Raw genomic sequence first — 27,730 nt, 5'->3', positions numbered from 1 at the left:
ACTAACAGCCATAAAAGGGGAAATCGACAGTAACACAATCATAGTAGGGAACTTTAACACCCCACTTTCACTAATGGACAGATCATCCAAAATGAAAATAAATAAGGAAATGTAAGCTTTAAATGACATATTAAAGATGGACCTAATTGATATTTACAGGACATTCCATTCAAAAACAACAGAATACACTTTCTTCTCAAGTGCTCAAGGAATATTCTCCAGGATAGATCATATCTTGGGTCACAAATCAAGCCTTGGTACATTTAAGAAAATTGATATTGTATCAGGTATCTTTTCTGATCACAATGCTATGAGACTCTATATAAATTGCAGGAAAAAAAATGTAAAAAAATACAAATGCATGGATGCCAAACAATACACTATTAAATAACCAAGAGATCACTGAAGAAATCAAAGAGGAAATCAAAAAAATACCTAGAAACAAATGACAGTGAAAACATGACAAACCAAAACCTATGGGATGCAGCAAAAGCAGTTCTAAGAGGGAAGTTTATAGCAATACAATCCTACCTCAAGAAATAAGAAACATCTCACATAAAAAAACTAACCTTACACCTAAAGCAATTAGAGAAAGAAGAACCAAAAAAACCCCAAAGTTAGCAGAAGGATAGAAATAATAAAGATCAGATCAGAAACAAATGAAGAAGAAATGATCGAAACAACAGCAAAGATCAATAAAACTAAACGCTGGTACTTTGAGAAGGTAAAAGAAATTGATAAACCATTAGCCAGACTCATCAAGAAAAAAAGGGAAAAGACTCATATCAACAGAATTAGAAATGAAAAAGAAGTAACACTGCAGAAATACAAAGGATAATGAGAGATTACTACAAGCAACTATATGCCAATAAAATGGACAACCTGGAAGAAATGGACAAATTCTTAGAAAAGCACAACCTTCCGAGACTGAACCAGGAAGAAACAGAAAATATAAACAGATTAATCACAAGCACTGAAATTGAAACTGTGATTAAAAATCTTGCAACAGATAAAAGCCCAGGACCAGATGGCTTCAGAGGTGAATTCTATCAAACATTTAGAGAAAAGCTAACACCTATTCTTCTCAAACTCTTCCAAATGTAGCAGAGGGAAGAACACTCCTAAACTCATTCTACGAGGCCACCATCACCCTTATACCAAAACCAGACAAGGATGTCACCAAAAAAGAAAACTACAGGCCAATATCACTGATGAACAGATTCAAAAATCCTCAACAAAATACTAGCAAACAGAATCCAACAGCACATTAAAAAGATCATACACCATGATCAAGTGTGGTTTATCCCAGGAATGCAAGGATTCTTCAATATATGCAAATCAATCAATATGATACACCATATTAACAAACTGAAGGAGAAAAACCATATGATTATCTCAATAGATGCAGAAAAATATTTCCAAAAAATTCAACACCCATTTATGATAAAACCCTCCAGAAAGTAGGCATAGAGGGAACTAACCTCAACATAATAAAGGCCATAGATGACAAACCCACAGCCAACTTCACTCTCAATGGTGAAAAACTGAAACCATTTCCACTAAGATCAGGAACAAGACAAGGTTGCCCACTCTCACCACTATTATTAATCATTTGGAATATTTGGAAGTTTTAGCAACAGAAATCAGAGAAGAAAAAGAAATAAAAGGAATCGAAATCGGAAAAGAAGTAAAACTGTCATTGTTTGCAGATGACATGATATTATACATAGAGAGTCCTAAAGATGCTACCAGAAAACTACTAGAGCTAATCAATGAATTTGGTAAAGTAGCAGGATACAAAATTAATGCACAGAAATCTCCTGCATTCCTATACACTAATGATGAAAAATCTGAAAGAAAATTAAGGGAATACTACCATTCACCACTGCAACCAAAAGAATAAAATACCTAGGAATAAACCTACCTAAGGAAACAAAAGATCTATACGCAGAAAACTATAAGACACTGATGAAAGAAATTAAAGATGATAGAAACAGATGGAGAGAAATACCATGTCCTTGGATTGGAAGAATCAACACTGTGAAAGTGACTATACTACCCAAAGCAATCTACAGATTCAGTGCAATGCCTATCAAACTACCAATGGCATTTTTCACAGAACTAGAACAAAAAATTTCACAATTTGTATGGGAACACAAAAGAGCCCTAATAGCCAAAGCAATCTTGAGAAGGAAAAAAGGAGCTAGAGTAATCAGGCTCCCTGACTTCAGACTACACTACAAAGCTACAGTAATCAAGACAGTATGGTACTGGCAAAAAAAAAAAAAAAGAAATATAGATCAGTGGAATAGGATAGAAAGCCCAGAGATAAATTCACGCACATATGGCCACCTTATCTTTGATAAAGGAGGTGAGAATATATAATGGATAAAAGACAGACTCTTCAATAAGTGGTGCTGGGAAAACTGGACAGCTACATGTAAAAGAATGAAATTAGAACACTTCCTAACACCATACACAATAATAATCTCAAAATGGATTAAAGGCCTAAATGTAAGGCCAGACACTATAAAACTCTTAGCGGAAGACATAGGCAGAACACTCTATGACATAAATCACAGCAAGACCCTTTTTGACCCACCTCCTGGAGAAATGGAAATAAAAACAAACAAATGGGACCTAATGAAACTTAAAAGCTTTTGCACAGCAAAGAAAACCATAAACAAGATGGACAGACAACCCTCAGAATGAGAGAAAATATTTGCAAATGAAGCAACTGACAAAGGATTAATCTCCAAAATTTACAAGCAGCTCATGCAGCTCAATATCAAAGAAACAAAAAAACCCAATCCAAAAGTGGGCAGAAGATCTAAATAGACATTTCTCCAAAGAAGATATACAGATTGCCAATGAACACATGAAAGGATGCTCAACATCACTAATCATTAGAGAAATGCAAATCAAAACTACAGTGAGGTATCACCTCACACCAGTCAGAATGGCCATCATCAAAAAATCTACAAACAATAAATGCTCGAGAGGGTGTGGAGAAAACGGAACCCTCTTGCATTGTTGGTGGGAATGTAAAGTGATACAGCCACTATGGAGAAGAGTATGGAGATTCCTTAAAAAACTAAAAATAGAACTACCATATGACCAGCAATCCCACTCCTGGGCATATAGCCCGAGAAAACCATAATTCAAAAAGAGTCATGTACCACAATGTTCATTGCAGCTCTATTTACAATAGCCAGGACATGGAAGCAAACTAAGTGCCCATTGACAGATTAATGGATATAGAAAATGTGGCACATATATACAATGGAATATTACTCAGCCATAAAAAGAAATGAAATTTTGTTATTTGTAATGAGGTGGATGGACCTAGAGTCTGTCATACAGAGTGAAGTAAGTCAGAAAGAGAAAATCAAATACCATATGCTAACACATATATATGGAGTCTAAAAAAAAAAAAATGGTTATGAAGAACCTAGGGGCAGTACAGAAATAAAGACGTAGATGTAAAGAATGGACTTGAGGACCCAAGGAGGGTGAAGGGTAAGCTGGGATGAAGTGAGAGAGTGGAATTGACATATATACACTACCAAACGTAAAATAGACAGCTAGTTGGAAGCAGCGGCATAGCACAGGGAGATCATCTCGGTGCTTTGTGTCCACCTAGAGGGGTGGGATAGGGAGGGTGGGAGGGAGACGCAAGAGGGAGGGGATATGGGGATATATGTATACATATAGCTGATTCACTTTATTATACAGCAGAAACTAACAGAACATTGTAAAGCAATTATACTTCATAAAGCTGTTAAAAAAAAAAAGAAATGAACACAAAGGAATAAAGAGAATGAGGAGTGGCAAATATGTCATAAATGTATAGTCTGTTTTTCTTGTTTTTGAACTTCTTTAAAATAAAATTGACTGCTTATCAAAAATAATAAAACTATTCAGAGTTTTCTATGAATTTTTTTTTCCATTTTTAAGTTAGCCAAACTAACGTCTTGTAGAAACAGACTCCTTTCTTCTTGGAATATATATCTATTGTTCCCCACTGGGGATTTACTTAACTATTACAGAGTGAGAAGTATTGACAAATACCTCACTTTGTAGTTGCCACTAAAGCAACTACATAATACACTAGATAACACATAAAAGAGTAAATAAAGGTCAACAGTAGTAAAGATAATAAGCTAGGGTCAATGGAAATAGACTCATAAGACTTCTATTTCACAGGTAAAATGGTATAAAATTAGCTCATGGAATTCTGTAATAAAGTAAGAATGCTTATAGTAAAGCCTAAAAACAAAACCCTAAAATACATTTTCAAAAATGAAAAATGTAATTAATACAAAAGGCAGCAATGAAGAAACAAAGGTAGAAAAATTAGATGGGACACATGTAAAAGACAAATATGGAAGACTTAAACCTACTCATATCTTAGCTTTCAGCAGTTTTTCTTTTATGGAGTTAAGTGTGGCATTCTTTACATGTATATGTGTATCCTGCTTAATATATGACTTGATTTCTTATACCCATTTCAAAATTTCTTCCTTGTAATCTCGCCAAAGATTGATTCTATCCTACTTTAACTCTTCTCTTGTGCAATGGTATTTACATTCTGGTTAGTCTTTTCGTTTTGTTCTATATAACCCATGTGATCTCTTATGTATTTTCCATCCAATTGCCTCTCTATTTTTCAGTCTAAATATCTTACAACTATTTTCAGTTCATTATCTCTTAACTTGCTGTTCAATCTATCGCACTCAAAAATATTAGGCTTTTTAAGAGTTCTTACTTGCTTCTCCTTTGTAATTTCTGCTATTTTCTTTGTTGTCTCATCTATCCTTAGATTTATTTGTTGTAGTCATTTTAAAGTCTATGTCTGAAAACTCCTTTTTAAAATATCTCCTATCATTTCATATTTGGAATTTTTTATCTTTTAAAAGAGTTGGAAAATAATCTGAAAAAAAATATATATATATATAACTGAATCACTCTGCTGTACACCTGAAACTAACACAATATTGTAAATCAGCTATACTTCCAAAAAAAAGTTTTGTGTTCTTGTAAAACTGGTTGTCTTTTTACTGAATTATGGACTTCATTTATAAAAGAGAATTTGAGGCTCTGGTTGTCATTTTCCTTTAGAGAAGATTTATGGTTCCTTGGGGTGGGCAGCTATTCTCTTCACAGTAACAGTCTCGTATCACTTTTCCCAGTTGGAGACTAAGATGATGTGAAGTCAGATTTTAGTCTTTTGTGACTGAGTAATCTATTTATGCTTCACCTTTCATTCCTTGTGGACCTCGAAGTCCCAATCAATAGCTTGGAAAATTTACAAAGTTTTCATTTCAAGTGGGTCCTCAAAGTCTCATAAGACTACAGAAATCTCTGCTCAGCTTCTGCACCTATAGTTACTGCTTTCACGTTTTGAATCAGTAATCATCTCAAAGGGAAAAGTGGTCCCCAACATGCAGATAGTAACTCTGCACTTTCCTCCAATCCAAGATTGTAGGCCCCCCAATTTTCACTGTCTTTGTAGATTTCCATTGCCTTCATACGTAAGATATATACAGTTTGTCAAGATTTTTAAGTGGAAGAGTTGCTCTAAACTAGGCAAATATGGCCAGAAACATAACACCACCGCCAAAGGTGAGATCAATAACATCATGTGATTTTTAGAGTTACCTTCCCTTTGGTCTTGTCTTCTCAGCTTGTTGAGATTTCTTAATGACCAGATGTTAGTTTTCAGGTACCAGGATATTTAATTTTTAAACTGATAAGCTATACTTCAAAAAGAAAAAACAGGCCTTTGGAGCTAAAAGTTAGAATAGGTGTTCAGAGTATATAAAGCATCTAATAGACTATAACACCTAATAATGCAAATATATATTCGCAGAATATAACAGCAAGACTAACCTGAAATTGAAGGATATTTTCTCCAGAATTTGAAGGAAAAAAAATCACAGAAAAATCAATAACTATAGGCAGCGATTCATAACTAATTCATTTCACTGTCTCATCTATATTTTAGTGATGTGAACAAATAGAAATGTATGGTTTATAATAAATAAGTTATGGATATGCTTTATGTTTAATATATGTAACCTTGATTTAATGCAATTTCTTAGAGATCCAATAATGCTGACTGTTATGATTTACAACTTTTTTCTAACTTTTAGTGGTCAAAAGGTAATTCTGATAATTCTCAAATGAGTTTTCTTCAATATAACTCATAGATTATAAATTTATCATTAAATTTCCTAGTCCAGGTATTTGATGAAATTTTTTTCCAGGTAAATCATATTCCTCATTACTCCCTTCACTGCAGAATATCTATTTCCTACCTATGTTTCTGTCCAAACATCTAAATAAGTAAAGCTATCCACCTATAGAAACAATAACAGTTTGGTGCAGACTTGCAGAATAAAACCGCAGGAAAGGATTTTGAAATACATAGTTTCTTATCATTACTTCTGGTAAATAAAGAATAAAGAGGGCAGGAGAGAGGAGCAAATTCAGAGGGAGAAAGGCAGAGAGAGAGTCAGAAACAAAGAGAGAAAAAGTAGGAAAGAAACAGAGCAAGTACTCTGAAGGAAAAAGTGGAGAGCTAAATTGACCTAAATTAACCTGAGTTGACTAAAAGTTAAATATCAATTTGGTTATGGTTTGAATTGCCATATTTTATCTACTTAATTTTATATGCTGTTAACTTATTTTTATTCTTATCTTTTCTTTTTTCCTTTAGTGGTAGTATGAGTTATGCTTGGGATTCTGGTGGAGAAGGAGGAAGTACTGCTATTCTGTGTTGCTTTTAAGTGAATTGTTGGGAGGAATGAGTAACAGGATGTCAGTTCATTCAGGCTGCTATAATAAAAATATCAGACTGGGTAGCTTAAACAATTTATATCTTATGGTTCCAGAGGCTGGAAATCCAAGATTAAGGCACAGGCAGATTCAGTGTCTGGTGAGGGGTCACCTCCAGGTTCATAAATGGCCATCTTTTCATTATGTTTTCAAATGGCAGAAGGAGCAAGTGAGCTTTCTGGGGCCTCTTTTGTAAAGGCACTAATCTCATTCGTGAGATCTCCACCCTCGTGATCTGATCACCTCCCAAGGGCCCATTTCCAAATACCATCACATTATTAGGCTTCAACATATGAATTTAGGGGAGGACACAAACATTCTGTCTCTAGAATTCTGCCCTAGCTCCCCCAAATTCATGTCCTTTTCACATGCAAAAAATATTCATTTCATCCCAACAGCCCTGAAAGTCTTAACTCATTCCAGCATTAACTCAAAAGTCTAAAGCCTAAAGTTTGATCAAAATCAGATATGGGTAAGCCTCAAGGTATGATTCATCCTGAGGCATACTGCTGTCCAGCTGTGAATCTGTAAAACTAAACAAGTTACGTGCTCCCAACATACTATTGAGGGACAGGCATATGATAGACATTTCCATTCCAAAAGAGAGAAAGAAGTGGTAAGTCCCAGGTTAAGTCCCAAACTTAATGGGACAAACAATAAATCTTAAATCTCAAGAGTGATCCTCTTTGGCTGGATGCTCTGCCTTCAAGGCCCACTGGTTTGGCAAGTCACTTCCAAGACCTTGTGGGACAGCACTACCAAGTGGTTCTCCTCCTGGGTCCCTACAGTCTGTCAATGGCCCCATCCTTTGAAATCTAGGCAGAGGCAGACATACCCCACCTTGGCTCCTGCACTATGCTCATCCATGGAGATGGTGCCCAGAGGAAGCTGTTAAGTGTTCTGCCTGTGCATTTGGGAGGGGAGGCCACCTAGCCTGCATTGCACAGGAGCCTACCGAAACCACATCTGGGACAGCAGAGGAGTGGTGCCAGAGGGTGAATGGAGCTGCGATGTGAGGTGACACCTGGTGATGTGTGAGCAGTGTGCATCTATGGGCCCCAGGAGCCACTCCTCCTTTGAAATTTCTCTGCCTTGCAAGTCCTTACACTCTGGGCCTCTGACTCGGGTGGCAGCCCTGATCATCTCTGAATTGCCTTTGGGGTCATTCTTCCATTGGCTGACCCATACAGATTTCCTCATCAAATGGTCACTTGGCCACACTCTTACTGTTTCCACTTTTCCAAATAAGGATAAGCTGAAATTATTCCAAACTTTTACATTCTGCTCCCTTTTTCTTAACTATTCCGTCTTTAAGTCATTTTTCACTTCTTGTATTTTACTATGAGCAGTCAGGAGGAGCGAAGCCCAGACCTTCAACACCTTGCTTAGAAATAGCTTCAACTAAATAGCCAATTTCATTGCTTGCAAGTTCTACCTTCCACAAAAGTAAAACACAACACAACTCAACCAAATTCTTTGCCAGTTTATAGAAAGGATGGGCTTGCTTTCAGTTTCAAATAGCACGTTCCTCATTTCCATCTGAGACCTCATCAGAAAGACTTTACTGTTCTTATTTCTATCAATATTGTGTTCAGGATTACATAAATATTCTCTAAGAAATTGAGGCTTTCTCCACCAGAATTACCTTTAAAGCTCTCTTCATGGCAATGTAGGCTTTTTCTAGCATCACCTCAAAACTCTTCCAGCCTCAGCCCACGACCCAGTTCCAAAGCTGCTTCCACATTTTTAGGTATTTGTTACAGCAATATCCCACTTCTCAAGACCAATTTCTGCTTTAGTCCATTTGGGTTGCTAAAACAAAACTCCTTACACTGGTTGGCTTAAACAACAAACATTTATATTTTACAGTTCTGGAGATTAGAAGCGCAAGATAAAGTTGCTCATAGATTCACTGTCTGCTGAGGACCTGTATCCTGTTTCAAAAATGGGTGTCTTGTTGAGGTGCCCTTACATGGCAGAAGGAACAAGGGAGCTCTGTGGGGTCTCTTTTATTTATTTATTATAATTGTAGATGTATAACTTTATTACATTTTTTTATTGTGCAAACATTGAGTTTATCCCTAAACTGCATATATTTTATTTTTTGAATTTTATTTATTTTTTTATATAGCAGGTTCTTATTAGTTATCTAGTTTATACATATTAGTGCATATATGTCAATCCCAATCTCCAAATTCATCACACCACCACCACCCCCTGCCAGCCACTTTCCTCCCCTGGTGCCAATATGTTTGTTCTCTACATCTGTGTCTCTATTTCTGCCTTGCAAACTAGTTCATCTATACCATTTTTCTAGATTCCACATATATAATATACAATATTTGCTTTTCTCTTTCTGACTTACTTCACCCTGTATGACAGTCTCTAGATCCATCCACGTCTCTACAAATGACCCAATTTTGTTCCTTTTTATGGCTGAGTAATATTCCATTGTATATGTACCACATCTTCTTTATCCATTCATCTGTCGATGGGCATTTAGGTTATGTCCATGACCTGGCTACTGTAAATAGTGCTGCAATGAAAACTGGGGTGCATGTGTCTTTTTGAATGATGGTATTCTCTGGGTATATGCGCAGTAGTGGGATTGCTGGGTCATATGGTAAGTTTATTTTTATTTTTTTAAGGAACCTCCATACTGATCTCCATAGTGGCTGTATCAATTTACATTCCCACCAACAGTGCAAGAGGGTTCCGTTTTCTCCACACCCTCTCCAGCATTTGTTTGTAGATTTTCTGATGATGCCCATTCTAACTGGTGTGAGGTGATACCTCATTGTAGTTTTGATTTGATTTCTCTAATAATTAGTGATGTTGAGCAGATTTTCATGTGCTTCTTGGCCATCTGTATGTCTTCTTTGGAGAAATGTCTATTTAGGTCTTCTGCCCGTTTTTGGATTGGGTTGTTTGTTTTTTTAATATAGAGCTGCATGAGCTGTTTATATATTTTGGAGATTAATCCTTTGTTCATTGATTCATTTGCAAATATTTTCTCCCATTCTGATGGTTGTCTTTTCATCTTGTTTGTAGTTTCCTTTGCTGTGCAAAAGCTTGTAAGTTTCATTAGGTCCCATTTGTTTATATTTGTTTTTATTTCCATTTCTCTAGAAGGTGGGTCAAAAAAGATCTTGCTGTGATTTATGTCAAAGAGTGTTCTTCCTATGTTTTCCTCTAAGAGTTTTATAGTGTCCAGGCTTACATTTAGGTCTTTAATCCATTTTGAGTTTATATTTGTGTATGGTTTTAAGGAGTGTTCTAATTTCATTCTTTTACATGTAGCTGTCCAGTTTTCCCAGCATCACTTATTGAAGAGACTGTCTTTTCCCCATTGTATATCCTTGCCTCCTTTGTCATAGATTAGTTGATCATAGGTCGTGGGTTTATCTCTGGGCTTTCTATCCTGTTCCATTGATCTATATTTCTGCTTTGTGCCAGTACCATATTGTCTTGATCACTGTAGCTTTGTAGTATAGTCTGAAGTCAAGGAGGCTGATTCCTCCAACTGCATTTTTTCCCCTCAATAGTGTTTTGGCTATTCAGGGTATTTTGTGTCTCCATACAAATCTTAAGATTTTTTTTTTCTAGTTCCTGAAAAAAATGCCACTGGTAATTTGATAAGGATTGCATTGAACCTGTACATTGTTTTGGGTAGTATAGTCATTTTCACAGTATTGATTCTTCCAATCCAGGAACATGGTATATCTCTCCATCTGTTTGTATCATCTTTGATTTTTTTCATCACTGTCTTATAGTTTTCAGAGTACAGGTCTTTTACCTCCTTAGGTAGGTTTATTCCTAGGCATTTTATTCTTTTTGTTGCAGTGGTGAAGGGGATTGTTTCCTTAATTTCTCTTTCTGATCTTTTGTTGTTAGTGTATAGGAATGCAAGAGATTTCTGTGCATTAATTTTGTAACCTGAAACTTTCCCAAATTCATTGATTAGCACTAGTAGTTTTCTGGTGGCATCTGTAGGATACTCTATGTATAGTATCATGTCATCTGCAAACAGTGACAGTTTTACTTCTTTTCCAATTTGTATTCTTTTATTTCTTTTTTTTCTGTGATTGCCATGGCTAGGATTTCCAAAACTATGTTGAATAATAGTGGCGAGAGTGGATGTCTTTGTCTTTTTTCTGATCTTAGAGGAAATCCTTTCAGTTTTACACCATTGAGAATGATGTTTGCTGTGCGTCTGTCGTATATGGCTTTTATTATGTTGGGTAGGTTCCCTCTATGCCCACTTTCTGGAAAGTTTTTATCATATATGGGTATTGAATTTTGTCAAAAGCTTTTTCTACATTTATTGAGATGGTCATATGGTTTTTATCCTTCAATTTGTTAATATGGTGTATCACATTGATTGATTTGTGTATATTGAAGACCCCTTGCATCCCTGGGATAAAACCACTTTATCATGGTGTATCTCCTTTTTTTTTTTTTTTTTCAGTACGCAGGTCTCTCACTGTTGTGGCCTCTCCTGTTGCGGAGCACAGGCTCCAGACGCGCAGGCTCAGCGGCCATGGCTCACGGGCCCAGCCGCTCCGTGGCATGTGGGATCTTCCCGGACCAGGGCATGAACCCATGTCCCCTGCATCGGCAGGCAGACTCTCAACCACTGCGCCACCAGGGAAGCCCACCTTTTATTTTTTTTACTTAAGTGAGACAGGAAGGCTAGAGAGGGATGGAGTTGGGTATTTCCCTTCCTCCACACTGTTTAGGCTCTGCTAAAACCCACTTTGGGGAGACAGTGGTAGAACAGTTTCCCTTATGGGCATGCCTTTGTTAAGGAAAACAGAATTCTCTGAGCATATTCCAAAATGGTTACTTTTCCCCTCCCCTGTTGGAAGCAGGAAGGGATTTTTCTCAGATCTTCAAAGTGAAAACCTCGTGGGGCTCCTGGAGGGAAAACTACAAAAGTGCAGGAGATCCTTACGACTGTCTTTCTGAAGTTTTTATACCTTATGTTAGTCCACGCTAGTCTCTAGCCATTAGTCAACAAACTATTACATTGAATGCTGACTCTAGTGCCTGTTTCTGCCCTTGATAAGCTACCATGTCTGTATCTACTTTTCTTTCCAGTTTTCAGGACAGTGGTTTTTCTGTGATTCATTAGATAAGTAGTTATCTAATGAATGTAAGAGATTTGTTGACTTTTGGTTTTTCAGGTTTTTTCTTGCTATGAGAATGACAACAATGACTTCCAAACTCTTTACATTTGGTATCTTTATAATAAAAATGTTCTAAACATAAAGCTTTTGAAAATGCCTATAATACTAATACCTATTACCAATTTTTTAGTATTTTTCTTATTTTATCCTGACTCTAATTTCCAGGTACTTCCATAATTTCTAATTGTCTAAAGTGAGTATCTTGTTCAGTCATTAACCCAACTGTATTATCTTACAAGAATTTACATATGTGTGTACAGTGATATGCTTCCAAATGATTTTGCCTATGTTATATGTTTATTAGGCATACAGACGAAAGTGTCTTCTGAAAAGGAATATGTCAAAAATATCCAGTTAGCATTTTCTTGGTAGACAGTGTAATAAAATAAATGAAAACAGGACAAGAATCAGAAACTCTCTATGTAATCCTTTTGCTAAATATCTAATTGTGTTCATTTAGTCCAATCAGTGTTCTAGTTAGTCCACTGTTGTGTCTGTGAAATAGAAATTATACCACCTGTTCCTTCAGTTCATTAAGCTGTAAGAATGAAATAAAATGTGTTTAGGAGGTTAAGTAGTCTAAATAGGGGAACTGGGTAGATTTGCCAAGAATAGCCTTCTAACAGTCCTCCCAAACTCACCAGTAGTGCACATATTAATATTGTTGACATGATTAAGATACCCTGTGAAAGCACCTAGAAAATTATAATGTTATGAAAAATAATGGCTGCCATTATTTTAATCATGTGTTGTGTTACTATTGTGTATCCTGTGCATCCATATTGTCTTGATTTTGAATCCATTTTGAGTTAACAACAAAAGAATTCTCTAGTTCTAGCCATGAATTCTGATGAAATAATATCGTAACCCCAAAGGCATGGAAATAAATAAATTTCATTTCAATTTAATGATCAGAGGACCAACATTTTCTCCAAATAGCAGCTACATTCACTATACTAGAAATCATGTGTGAGGTTTATACAACAATCCTTATTCCTAGCACACTAAACCAAAATAGATTATTTTCGAACTAAAATTCCTCCACACTATATAAATCGAACTTCAATTTAAATTCATTCTAGGCCCATCTATACCTTTTACATCACTGCTTTTGGGGAGTACTGATGCAGAAAATCACACTATATAAAGGGAAATGTTTTAAGATGAATTTAATTTTAAAAGTCAAAATCATATATCTTAACAATAGGTACTGGACAGGAAACTTATCTCTGTACTCTGGAAGTTATACATTTTCCTATTTTCTTTTTAAGTCAGGGCATTCATTTAACTAACCAATGTAACATGCAGTAAAATTCCTGCTACAATTTATTCACACCGTTTATTCACAAGAAGAATGATTGATAGATTGATATATTCTGACATTGATACTGAGCTAGAAGAAAACAAATCTGTGAAATATATAAATCTTTTGTCAGGTTTTACAAGTTCAAAACCACTTGAAGCTTTTCTACACCTTGCCTGATGTTTAAATACCTGTGTGATGACATATTGAGGTTACAGTTCTCAATGAAGCAGTGCTGTGTATCTGAAAGCACTTGCATTGATTTTATCACTAGATAGCAGCTATGTGACAATCGATGGATTGTAGGGACGACAGTCCATGAACTCTATGTGCCTATCTGTTGTCGGTAGACTTTTAAAGTCTCCTTATCCTGCACATTTGATATTTGCTAAAACGGCACACTTTTATTTGACCAATATATTTTTTGCTCAAGAAATCAATGATAATAATTACCCAGAGTAGATTTAAATAATAGGTATTCAAATTGATTGGTTTGTCTTAGCACTTTAATTTAACCAATAACGTAAGATATATGTTGATTCCACAAAGAGACAGAGGCACTACTCTTTCTTTTCTGTTGAATTCTTAGTTCTTAATAAATCATTCTGTTTATCAATAGTGCTGCAGGACACGGGGGAATTGTTGGTTGATACATGATTAACAAGTCTCAGATGGCTAACTCCACCTCCTCAACAACCCTCTATAATGTCAATTGTATCTTTAACACAGAGAAATCCTTTTATAATAATTTATAAAGGAAATAGATAAATCTAAGAAGGTTGAAGGAACATTTTTAAATCATATTGCTAGAAAGTTTTGAAAATCTTAAGGGTCAGTAAAGGTGATAATTTCTTTCCATATCTTGAGAGTCAGCAGCTTGATGGCTCTTTTTATATTAATCCAATTGATATAATGAAATCCATGGGAGAGCAGGTGGTCAAAATTTATGTGATGAAAAGATCTGGACTGAGACTCTGGTACTATTATCTACTAGCTGAATTTCTTAGTTTTTCTTAGTCCCAGTTTTATCATCTGTAAAATACGAATACTTGTAGCTATCCTGTTGAGAGAGTTAGGGATAGGACATAAAGGAGATTCTCAGCAAATGGGTAGAACATTTTATAGACCAAAGTTTCAAGTAAAATTAATTCGGGCATTTGGTATAACTGACAGATGTCAAATAGGGTCAGATAGAAAAGAGAACCTTGACTTGTGGTCACAGAGACATAGGTCTAGCTTTACAAAGACCTAAAGGAAATCTGTTGTTTTGCTCCTGGCAGCACACGTCTTTTTCAGTTGAATGATTAGATGGATCCCAGAAACATTCTGGGTTATATAACATACAAAACATTAAAAAATAAAGATGCTATAATTTTTTCTAACTTTCAGACATTATATTTTAATAATCTTATTAACTGAGGATGTAACACCAAATCTATCTAAATAAGCATTATATTAGGGAGTCTGATGTGCTCATCTGTTTTACGTTAAAATAACTGAAATAAAATCCCAGAATTACCATACAATCTATTTTTAATATTAGTCTGAACATTTGGCATATATGGGATCCTAAATTATGTGAAAATAAAATTACACAATTCATGTAATTGCCCTGTATAAAAGAACATATAAATCCCAAAAATCTTAATACACTAGTGAGTTGACACTAAAAGGCAAATCGTTGGGAAAAACAACAAAAAACAATGATTACCAATTGATTAAATTGTGAATTAGGGAAATATTTTTAAACCACAAAATTATGGATGCTTTGACAAAAAGAAGGCTGGACAATTTGATCACAAACAGTAGCAATTTATAGGTCAAGATAAGCCAATCAAAATTATATTTGTCTGAAACAAAACTGAAAGTCAAATAGGAAATTCAGTAAAATATTATCAACAAATGTTACATAATCATTCATCATGTAGGACATATATCATTTTCTCTTTAACATCATTAAGGACTCATAAAATTCACAAGTGATAACAATAAGAGCTCCCCTCACAATAACAAAATAATAAAATAGACTAAGGGAAAGAATATATTTTTAAAGAAATATCTCATTAAACATAAGGAATTATAATTCTCAAAAGTATTTGAGGTATTTTCAAAGAAATACATTGTGAAGAAATATTGAGATATTTTATTATCAAATTCACAAGGATAAATTTTTGACATTTTTAATGACAAAAGATAATGTTGACGAAACAGATACCTTGAAACAGTATTGGTAGTAGTTTAAAATGCCACAGTTGTTCTGGAAAACCATCATGAGCTTTAAAGATATTCTTTTTAACCAGGTAACTCTGATTGGGGAATCTGTCCTAATTAAATAGTTTCAAACGTGATATTTATGTTATTGTAAAAAGTTATTATTTAACAAAAAACAACATAATAACATATTTACTAGCTCCAGGTAACCTTAATTCCTTGAGGAAAAAAAGGCAAATTTTTGAATTAAGATATTGAGAAAAAGATGAATATTCTGGGCAATACAGTTTTTTAAATTCTTCATTTTCTTTGGACATATGCAACATTTTCCTGTTCCCTGGTTTTTATATCTCCTTTTCAAAATGACATTATCTAGTGAATACATATATATGATTTTTAAAAATCGAGTAATACTTTTTTTTTTTTTTTTGCGGTACGCGGGCCTCTCACCGCTGCGGCCTCTCCCATTGCAGAGCACAGGCTCCGGACGTGCAGGCTCAGCAGCCCAGCCGCTCCACCACATGTGGGATCCTCCCGGACCGGGGCACGAACCCGTGGCCCCTGCATCGGCAGGCGGACTCTCAACCACTGCACCACCAGGGAAGCCCCTCGAATAAAACTTTTTTGTGGAGTGGCAATGAAACTAACTTGTATGTTAATTTTGTGTCCTGCTAATGATTTTTTTCAAATATTCATCATAATTTATAATATTGAATCCTTGAAGCATATTATTCTATTTATAAAACCGAATTGTTTGCTGAGCATTAACGTTTCATAAAGTTCATACTTAGAACTTTATGCTCAACTAATTTAGATGGAAAAATAACTGGAGAGAGAATACAAGGGCAAGAAGGAAATGAAAGAAATAATACTTGGTGATTAATTGTGCTTGATTTAACAGCAATACAGGCTGTGTTACAAGTGTATAGGAAACTATGTTTGTTGGTGAAGAGAAATCTGCTGCTTCAATTAATGACAGGAGGAAAAATGGAAAGAAATTACATTTTTCGAAAATCAAGGCAAATACATTCAATATTGTATTAACTCTAGGGTAAACAATCTACTATTGTTTCCTTTCCTCTAATCATACTTTTCCTAGGTATCAACACTGTTTAAAATTTAAATTCTGTCTGTTAACAACACTTTTATAATTCTTTAGAAATAAAAAAATTATAGCACATTTGCTGACAAAATCTTTTTTAACAAAAGAAAAAGCAAATAAAAATTAGTCAAAAATTGACTTCTAGGGCTTCCCTGGTGGCGCAGTGGTTGAGAGTCCGCCTAACGATGCAGGGGACACGGGTTCGTGCCCCGGTCCGGGAAGATCCCACATGCCGCGGAGCGGCTGGGCCCGTGAGCCATGGCCGCTGAGCCCGCGCGTCCAGAGCCTGTGCTCCGCAACGGGAGAGGCCACAACAGTGAGAGGCCCGCGTACCGCAAAAAAAAAAAAAAAAAAAAAAAAAAAAAAAAAAAATTGACTTCTATTCTGAAATGGTACTAAAGTTTAAACAGTTGATTCTAGAAATTTGCTTATGAACTAGTAAAATACAATATATTCCCAAGCACTATAATAATATATGAAAAATAGAATCTTCTTGAAAAAAACATGTTAACACTCTGTTTTTGTAGTTTTATTGAGAAATAATTGACATACATCACTGTATAAATTTAAGGCTTTTAGCATGATAGTTTGATTAATATACATTGTGAAATGATTACCACAGTAGGTTTTGTTAGCATCCATCTTCTCATGTAGATACAATAAAAAGAAAATAGAATCACCTGTGATAACATAGAATTTACTCTCAACTTTCCTATATACCATACAGCAGTGTTAGCTATAGTCATCATGTTGTACATTACATCTCTAGTATTTATATTATAATAGGAAATTGTACTTTGGACCACCTTCCTCTAGTGCCCCCTCTCCCCACCCTCTGCCTCTGATAACCACAAGTCAGACTGATCTCTTTTTCTATGAGTTTGCTGAATTTTGTTGTTGTTTTGATGGTTTGTTTTTGTTTTTAGATTCCACATATAAGTGAGATCATATGTATAGTTTTTCTCTGTCTCATTTACTTCACTTAGCATAATGTCTTCAAGGTCCATCCATGTTGTTGCAAATGATAGGATTTCCTCATTTTTTTTTTACAGCTGAATAACATTCCGTTATATGTATACATCACAACTACTTTATCCATTCATCCATTGATGGACACTTAGGTTGTTTCCATATTTTAGCTATTGTAAATAATGCTACAATGAACATGGATGTGCATATATTTTTTCAAGTTAGTAATTTTGTTTTCTTTGGAGATATTCCCAAAAGTGGAACTGCTGGATCATATGGTATATACATGTTTAACTTTTTGAGGAACCTCCATACTATTTTCCATAGGGACTATTCCAATTTACAATCCTACCAACAGTGCACAAGGGTTCCCTTTTTCTCCACATCCATTGTTATCTCTTGTCTTTTTTTTTCTTTTCTTTTTTTTTTTTTTTTTTTGCAATACGCGGGCCTTTCACTGCTGTGGCCTCTCCCGTTGCGGAGCACAGGCTCCGGACGCGCAGGCTCAGCAGCCATGGCTCACGGGCCCAGCTGCTCCGTGGCATGTGGGATCCTCCCGGACCGGAGCATGAACCCATGTCCCCTGCATCGGCAGGCGGACTCTCAACCACTGCGCCACCAGGGAAGCCCAACTGAATTTTTTAAAAAATTCAATTTTAACTGGGTGTCATGTTTCTTAACTGACAACTCTAGCCCCCAAAATTTAGCTTCCTTAAAATTTTCAAGCTTGTACGTGCCAGAGTTTTTGAAATTAGTCTTCCTTGTCCCTGAAATGCCCTTTCTCAAGGTTTTCACATGCAAAAGTATTAAAATTTAAATGACAACTAAGCCCTCAAATAAACACCTGTGAAAATTCAAATGTAGTGGCAAAAGGCTATATGCATTTTTTTTCAAAGATTAAAAAGGTCAGTTTCACAAGCCTAGGCATCAAACAAGTAAAGTGGAACATAAGCAAATAAAAGGGAGGATTTTGTGAGGCAAAATTCCTCAGGGGAGAAGAGAGATACAAAGAAAGTAAAAAGAGAAAAACTCAACTGTGGTGGACTGAATAATGGCTCCTTAAATACGTACATGCCTTAATCCCTGGAACCTGTGAATGTTACCCTATGTGGCAAAAGGGATTTTTCAGACGTGATTCAGTTAAAGGTCTTGAGATGGAAAGATTATCGTGGATTATCCAAATAGGCCGCATGTGATCGAGACGACCCTTATGAGAGGGACCCAGGAGAGTCAGCACAGAAGAAAGCAACATGATGAGAGAGGCAGAGATTGGAGAGATACAGTTTGAAGGTGGAGGTAAGGACACAAGCCAAGGAGTACAGGCAGCCAGTAAAGGCAAAAAAAATGCAAGGCAACAGATTCTCCACTCAGAGCCTTCAGAAGGAACCAGCTCTGCTGACGATTTGATTTTTCAGCCCCATAAGACTCAGCTCTCAAGACCGAAAGAGGATAAATTTGTGTTGCTTTAAGCCACTAAATTTGTGGCAGTTTGCTACAGTGACTATAGGAAACTAACACACCAGCCAACTCACAGTTTCTACTCTTTTCCCATTACAGCTTCCAAACTTAATGATCAAGGATTTTTTTTTAAAGGAACTTTATTCATGTTTGTTTTAAATTTATCATTCACCCAGCACTCCAGTTAAGTCTTACTTAATCATTCTTCTGTATTTACTCTGAGTTATTTTTAAAAATTTTGGTGGGGAGAGTGGTTTCAATCCTCAACCTGGTTTTTTTATAACAAGTAAAATGAAATATTGTGGAATATCTTAAGAAATACGCTAAGAAAAGTGCATTAAACCTTTTTATTTAGCCACTGAAATAGTCTTGTTGACTGAAAAGTACTTCTAGGCACTCCTTGGATGATACGCAGTTTGTCTACTTCCCTTCAGAAATCAAGCGTGTAAATAAATACGTCTGGTAGCCTCTCTAGTCTGTTGCTAACAGACAACAAATTATGTGGTTTTAGAATTGGGGAACAAAGGGAATTATTATGCATAAAGCATGTTGTAAAAATAAGAGAAAAATAAAATACAACTGGATTTTTATCCAGTACAAGGACTGCAAACATAATAGTATTCATAAATATAAGACATTACAATATGAACACAATTATGATGAATGATAGGGGAGGAATAGTAATGATAACAAGGATGACAATTAGAACTGAGAATGTTAAGAAATTCTTACCTCTTTTTCAAATTCCAGAGGCACGGTTTAAGCTTGGATTTAGTGTTAGTAAGGCTACTTACTTGGTTAATTTTTCAGTACTATGAAACAGTTTCTTAAAACAGCATGATAGAATTCTATAGCAATTCTATTCTATACAGCAATTCTATAGAAGTAAATAAACAATTTGGCAACTTGAGGAAAGAGATATTTTTGCTACAAATATTTATCTAAAATTAATGTAGTCATTTTAGGATTATAAAAATACAAAATATTATGAGTACACTAAGGGTAGGAAGGAAAATAATCATATCATTGTAGTTTTCCTCTGTAGGCACATTTTATGTTTGTCCTGTAAGCACTGGCTTGCCCAAGACTCTGTCTCATTCCTGCTTTGTATTTTATACAGCTGTCCAAAGAAAGTCCATGCAAAAACTTAAAAATCAATAATTCCCAGCTCATTTCATCTCACTCAATGTTAATTGCATTTCTCTATACTTACTTAAACACTAAACATCATTTCCTAAATGTTCAGGGTCAACTTCAACTCAATCCAAAACTAAACACCTTCAAGAATCTGCTCCTTTTTCTCCTGTATCTCTAATTTTGATGAATGACAGCTTTACTCACTTGCCCAGACAATGAACTAGAAACCATCCTAAATGCCATCCTTTTTCAGTTTTTAATCAACTGTTAATAATCTATTTCCCCATCTCCATCCTGATTTCACTACTTACAAGTTTCATCATCTGCTTTTGAGGTTACCTCAATCACTCTTCAGTGACCCTATCAACTCTCAGTTTGTTTCCCATTATTCTATAGCACTATTGGCAAGTACTGGCAATCCAAGTTCTTTACCAATTCCCTAGTGATGACATAATAAAATAGAAATGTTTCAATGTATGACTTCTCTCTCTTATGAAACCTATATTCAATGTATGACTTCTCTCTCTTATGAAACCTGTATGTCCACTTCACCCTGAATGACTTTAAACTATATTCATTTTCTCAGTACTCATTTTTCTTCAATCTGTACTATTCCTGGGAAGTCTTCCTTCACTCCTATAGGCAGATATAAGTCCTCTTTTTCTCATACTTCCTTGTTTAAACCTCACATATTAACCAGAATTTCTGGTTCCAAGCAACAGAAAATATTATAGTCATCACCATTTTATTACTGTATTGTATTTTATCTTGTTATTTCACATTGTAGTTTACTAATTGATTGATTTCACCTTTGCCACCCCATGTGAACCTTAAATATTAGAAGTACTGGGACAGTTTTTTAAATCAACTTTGTATAATTGGCATAAAGCAGAGTTCATGGCATGTAGATGTTTCTTATATGTATGCTAACCGATTTTTAAAGTTAATTATATGAAATTAGATGAAATGCATTTATGTGGTTTATAATATGATTAGGCAGAAAACAATATACTGTTGGTGGACTTAGGTAAAGCAGGTACTATAAAGAGTCACCTTACTAAAGCATAAGTACCTACTATTGGGTTGGCCAAAAAGTTCGTTTGGTTTATGAATACGTTGTTCAATAAAGTTCTTGGTGAAAATGAAAAATGTGTCGTTTATTTTTACTTAAAATTGAACGAACTTTTTGGCCAGACCAATACATAAATTGCAACAGGCAGAGCTTAACATATCATGAACTTTTTTTAGCTGACTTTCAAAATAAGAACAAAAGTAAATTTAGTTAAAAAAAAAAAAAAAAAAGAATGACAAGCAGGGCACCCAAATATAAGCAGGAACACTAAGGCAGTAAGCAAAAGCAAAATCCAGAAAAGTCCTGAATGAAATAACCATTTCAAAACCTCAGATTGAGTCCTACAAATATTTAAGATACTGCAATTATTAGATATGAAATATAAAATTAGTATGTAGGAAATACATATAAAATAAAAGGGCTCACACAAATGAGAAAGGAACAAAGGATTATAAAATGGCCTGTGTGATATGGAAACTATATAGATAGTACGTAGTCCCTTGGTATCCTGGGGGATTGTTTCCAGAACCCACAGTGGATACCAAAATCCACAGACGCTCAAGTCCCATTGTAGGCTTTCTGTACCTGAGGTTCCCATCTGGGAGTTCAACCAACCATGGACAGTACGGTACTGTAGTACTTACTGAAAAAAGGAAATCTGCCTCTAAGCGGACCCCCGCCTCCCCTCCCGTTTTAAACCCATGCTGTTCAAGTCAGACATATTTTATACAGACACACAGAAAAGAAAAAAAAAGAGAATTTTAAAAGTCCTAAAAACAGAAATTTAGAGCAGTTAGGCACACTGAAAATATTTGTGACTAGAAGTTAAGTTTGATGTGACTAAAATGAAGCACAGAGAAATTTAAATACATAAAGAGCCAGTAGATATTACAAGACACAAAAGATAGAATGACAAGATGTAAAATTGGCTAATCACAGTCCCTAAAAGAGGAAATAAAAACTATGGAAGAGAAGCAATATTTCAAAGATCATACCTAAGAATTTTCTAGAGTTGTTGAAAGATGTGCGTCTTCAGATCAGCTGTCAGCTGGGTGATGCACAACTTGTTTGGCTTACTTCTGCTTGTGCTCTAAGAGTTGAACAATTTTAAGTTTTCCAGGTCTGTAATTTCTTTTCTTGTTTTGACAATACAATTCTTGGCAATACAATTCCTACAAATCGAAAAATATAGTCTATTTGTTTCTGGTCAGTTCTATGTACAAACAACTACAGATCTTGTCTATATATAGCTGTTAAGCCCGAGGGCTCTGTCTTATGTTCAGCAGACTGTTCTTTTGTCATCCCACTCTGTCAGCTTGATTGAGCTTACATGAAACAAGCAGTTCCAGTGGGGCCTTATGCTCCTTCCTATGCTGGCTCCCATCACAGGGCAGAAAACTCCTAGCAGAAGATGTGTCTAGAAAAGGTTTGGGTCAAATATTTACTCTTTCGTAAGACATACACTTTAAAGTCACTGCTTCTAACAGATATGGAGCTCAAAGCTCCAAATCTCAAAATTCTCCATCAATGTAGACTGTAGGCCAGAAGCAGCTTAAGCAGAGCTTACTCTCCATCCATCACAATCTCTAGTGTGTTTACATTTCTCTTGCAGGATTTGTTTAAAGTGGAAAGAATTAACAAAAACATATCAAATTTCTTAATTTACCCTAACATTCTCACCAACATTACCGTGTGGTGGGTATGCACTCTGCTTTCCATGATACAATCAACAAAAGGTAGCCGAATGTTTTGCCAGGAATAACGCTATTGTAAATATATTAGTTTCACCCAAATCATTGTTTATATCCAGCGCAAATCCAAACAATACCTTTGAAAGATTCTTCTAGAAAATAATTATAAAATTTAAATGAAGAAGTCAGTATCTAAAAATAGTTTGTAAAAGAATATATTGGGATGGTTAACCTTATCAGATATTAATATTCATTACAAAATTATTGTATTTAACGTTACTTTGTTGCCTCATAGATTTACCAGCTAAAATATGGATCGTTATAAAAACTCCAGAAAGAGACGAACGCATATAGTGAACATGCTATACAACAATGGTAATATCGCAAATCTTTAAAATAATTGTTGTGGACAATAGCTTCAATATCCACAAGGGGATGACAGTGAAATTGGGTCCTTATTTTACACTATACACAAAATTCAATTCTAGATAAACTGAAAGTTTAAAACTAAAGTCTGGTGAAGAAATTATACAACATTTTTATGGTCTCAATTTTATAAATAAAAGGACTTCTGCAAAAGCACGCAATATGAGTAAATCAAGAAGGTAGAACTTAATAATTTTGATTGTTTTGAAACTGGAGATTTCAATTGATAGTATAAAGACAAACCAGTGTTTCTGAGAAGATATTTGAAAAGCATGGCTGTGAAAGAATAATATCCAAAATATGTAAGCATGCCATTAAGAGAAAAATCAAATATCTCAGGAAAATGTGGCCTGAAGATAGAAATTGTGACTGTGCAGGGGAGAACACATAAATGGCGATATGTTGAATCTTATCAGTATTGGGGGAAATGCAAATCTTGAAAATACTGAGATGTAAGTTTTTTCCTCCCTAGATTTGTAAAAATTGAGAAACTTCTTACTACCAAATGTTGTCATAGATAAGAAGTAATGGAAATTAGGTACGTTTGGTGTGAGTGTATGATTGATAAAAACAATTTGGAAAACACTTTTGTATTATAAAGATGAAACATATAAACTCTAAGCACCAGATATTCCGTACTGATGAATACATTTTGCAGAAATTGTTGTCCAAGTGCAAGAGGCATGTACGAGAATGTATATAAGCAGTGTTGCTTATAATAGCAAATAGCTGGAAACAAATGATTATTAGCCAGAGAATGGATAAGTGTATTAATGGAATAGATGTTCATACCATGGATTATTATACCTCAGGGAGGACACTATACAATAGTTACCTAAAACAATATTACTAAGCTTAAAAATGCAGTATTGTATGAAAAAGGTCAGTTACGGGTGACTACAGAGAGTAAGATACCCTTTGTTAAAGGATGAAGAGCAAGCACAATGAAACATGCATTGTTTAGGAATAAATGCATTTTTGATTAAACTGTAATAGAAAAATAATTTCTGATATGCAATCTCATATGACAGAAGGAAGGAACATGGAAAATGGAGGAGCTCATGGTTTAATGTAAAGTCATCACTAATATTCCAAGTCTTAGTTTGAGTGGTAACTCACGGGTATAAATGTTCTAATTATGCTACAGAATTACATGTGTATTATGCATATTGTCTTGTATGCATGAAACATTGAAGAATAGAATATGTTTAAATCTCAATGCCATTTTTTACCCTGAAATTAATTCTTATCCCAGGTACACACACTGATGATTGCTGAACAGATACATGGTCTCCCTCTCCTCGACCCCTTGCTATAGCACTGCAGTGCTTCATCTTTGTCGCCTCTTCACTTCTTTGTCTTGTGAAGAGTAAAAAATTAAGCCACGCGGGTCAGTTTTCTTAGGAATATCACTTAGATATTGGGGCTACAGGAGGGTGAGTGCATCAGGAGAGCACATAGAAGAGTTTCATGTGTAAAGGATAGAGGGACTAAGGTGCCAAAATGACAGGAAAGAGTTAAACTGATCTGAGAAATCTTTTGAGAGAAGAGAATAAGAAGTCTGCCTAGAACTTCAAGGTGTTAGCGGCTAGGAGGACAAAGGGTATTTTCACCCGAGTTGCCTCAGACTGTTTACTCCAACCCCACTAAATGTTTAAGAAAAAACATATTTTAGAGCGTGTTCTTTATACACCTGCTCTGAGGTTCCAACACTGAGCTCTGGATTTTCATGATCAACAAAGAAAACATTAAGAATAAGAACTTACACATTTGCTGTAGAGCAGGTACATGCAGGAGAGTCCTAAAGGGATTGGTGGTGGGCATTTACCATGCTTGTATGGCTACCTGGTATTTTTCCTGCCTACCAATTATTCCACCATGGAATTCATGTCTTGGATTAAGACAACGATGCTTGGGCGTCAGTAACAGCACTGATCGCCACTTTCCAAGCTAACTCTCAAAGCGTAATCACAGTAACGTGCAGCATTTAATGTTTGGCAGTGATGACAACAATGTCCTCACTAGATCAGTTCTGCAGCTTCAGTATTTTTCTTCCTTTTTCCTTGTCTGTGTGCTCTCAACATAGGACTTAGGTCCTGGGGCATACTAATATAAGATCCACATGATAGATACCGCAAATTGACTTCTTCAAGCCCTACTTCAAACTCCTTCTCCCTTGCTTCATTCTACTATAGAGGTTAGAAAGCAAATACTCAACATCTAGTCTCTCTTTGAACCTAGCAGTGCTTGTGTTCCCAGTTTTGGGGATCGTTTTCCCTTCCCAGAGAAAGGAAGGAAGAAAGGATGGCAGGAAGGAAGGGAGGGGTGTGGGAAGAGGAGAAAGGGAAAGGAAAGAACAAGGGAAGAAAAAAAGAGTAAGGAAAGAAGGAATGTAGAAAGAAGGGAGGAAAACATGAAAATAGAAGAGAAAGGAAAAGAGGAAAAGGCATAATTTTTGCTTGCTTTAGTTCTTTATTTCAGCACCAAAAGGTATAACAGCCACATTCCAACCTTGAAGATTAAAGTATTAAACAAAGAATGATGAACAGAGCTCATCTGGGGTGCATATACTGGATATGGAAGGCCTCCCAACAGACATCTGCTCATGGAAAACAAAATATACCTATTCATTATTTAGTCACTGCTTGTTGATTTTTCCATTGCTCTAGAGCTGAAGTGACATAGTTCATGGAACAAAAAGGATAAATATCACTGCAACTGATACTGTTTGCCTGTCTTTTATTATTTAAATAATGAACAAATGTTATTACATGAACAAACGGGCACATTACATACAGAATGAATCATGAAAATTAAAAGTATGTCATCAAGTTTAAATCAAATATCAGATCAAGCCTTCACCTTCATAGAATTAATAATCCCTACTGTGCATTGTATTAGTCATGACTGAAGAACATGAATTATTTGTTGTAATTAGGACCATACTTATATTCTCAATATAAAGTTTAATTTTTATCTACATTTTTGTAGTTGTTTTCCAACTGTGTTTAATCAGTGGTAATGCCAGTAGCTTTTCCTGTTAAAACATCTCCTCACCAATCTGTGGATTTAAAAGACATTATAAATATATTGTCTCAGCCTCAACCTGCTCTCACAGCCCTCACAATGTTTGCCTCCTATTGCAGGTACTTCTGGGAATCAGCAGAGTTCTGTCTGCTGCTCAGGAGGAAGCCAGATAGTGTTTTTCTGCTCCACTGTCCTGATGGCTTTCTGTGTAGCTCTGTTCAGCGGGGCACAGCTGTTGTCTGCAGTGCATTTCCCGAGGCCTGCAGAACCAGAGCGCTAGCCGTCTCACAGCTCTGAGTTAGCCTTTGGCACACAGGCCATGAAGAAAAACTCAGAATCTCAGAAAATACTTGTTAGCTACTTCATCGCATGATATTAATCCCTAAAGATTTGAAAGAGTGGTGTGATCTCGTTGATTGCTTGAAATAGACCATGGTAATAATATTTACACCATGGAAATAAGCATATGATACAAATTAGGTTCAAGTTATACTTTTTTTAAGGAGGGAGTGATTGTTAAACATTTGCCTGACACCACTGATTCAAAATGATCACCAAAAAATAAAAAAAACAAACCCCCAAAAAACTAAAAATAACAATGACAACAAAAACTATCACCGAGTTCAGGAATGGGAAGGAGGTACCATAGAACTTTTACCATCATTTATTTCTCCTTCTCTTCTCATCAGAATCCGGTGCATGTAGGGAAAAAAATCAAATAAACAAACCACAACAACAGCCAAAAAACTTCATTCCTCCACCTTTAGCCAAAAGCAAAGGTCCCATTTGTATTAACTCATGGAAATAAAAAGCTTGAATTTATTAACTCTCCACCATTTCTACAAACAACTATATTCTGAATTACTTGGATTCTCTACTAACACTTCATTACAAAAGTAAAGATTTTTTTTCATTTCTCTCTCTCTCTCTCTCTCATTCACCCACACACACACTCACACAGTCTCTGAGTTAGGGTTCCTAAAAGTCAAATATTCTTGAACTGACAAACCAACAGCTTTCTCTCAACCCTTTTACCTGTTTCTCTGGATTAATAATCCCTATTATCTATAACAATCTTCCTGACATTCCTGACCTTGCTAAGAGGATTAAGTTATCAGAAACAGTGAGCCAAGCACTACTTCCAGTAAACAGTATGATCGTTATTCTGCTGTGGATACTGAAAAGAACGATAATGAATTCTTGAGACCTTATGGTAACATCAAGAAGTTTACTGAAATAGAATCTGACTCCATTTTTTATATTTGACTGTTCACAGCTTTCAAGCCCCAACACTTCTATTTCTTT

At 35.5% G+C, this 27,730-nt stretch overlaps 1 long non-coding RNA gene across 1 annotated transcript in view; it reads right to left on the bottom strand.

The window, feature by feature from the left end:
* LOC125964201 (uncharacterized) overlaps window positions 1-27,730 on the bottom strand; it is a 343,736-nt gene that overhangs the window by 268,015 nt on the left and 47,991 nt on the right. Inside the window, exon 3 of the long non-coding RNA XR_007476937.1 lies at window positions 22,277-22,453. This is a non-coding gene — a long non-coding RNA (uncharacterized LOC125964201). The remainder of the gene's footprint in view (window positions 1-22,276; window positions 22,454-27,730) is intronic.

The sequence above is a fragment of the Orcinus orca genome, chromosome 1 (genome assembly GCF_937001465.1).
Source record: "Orcinus orca chromosome 1, mOrcOrc1.1, whole genome shotgun sequence".
In the NCBI taxonomy this organism is placed as follows: Eukaryota; Metazoa; Chordata; class Mammalia; order Artiodactyla; family Delphinidae; genus Orcinus; species Orcinus orca.
The sequence above is the reverse complement of the archived record's forward strand: the minus strand, read 5'-3'. Positions and strand labels throughout refer to the sequence as shown.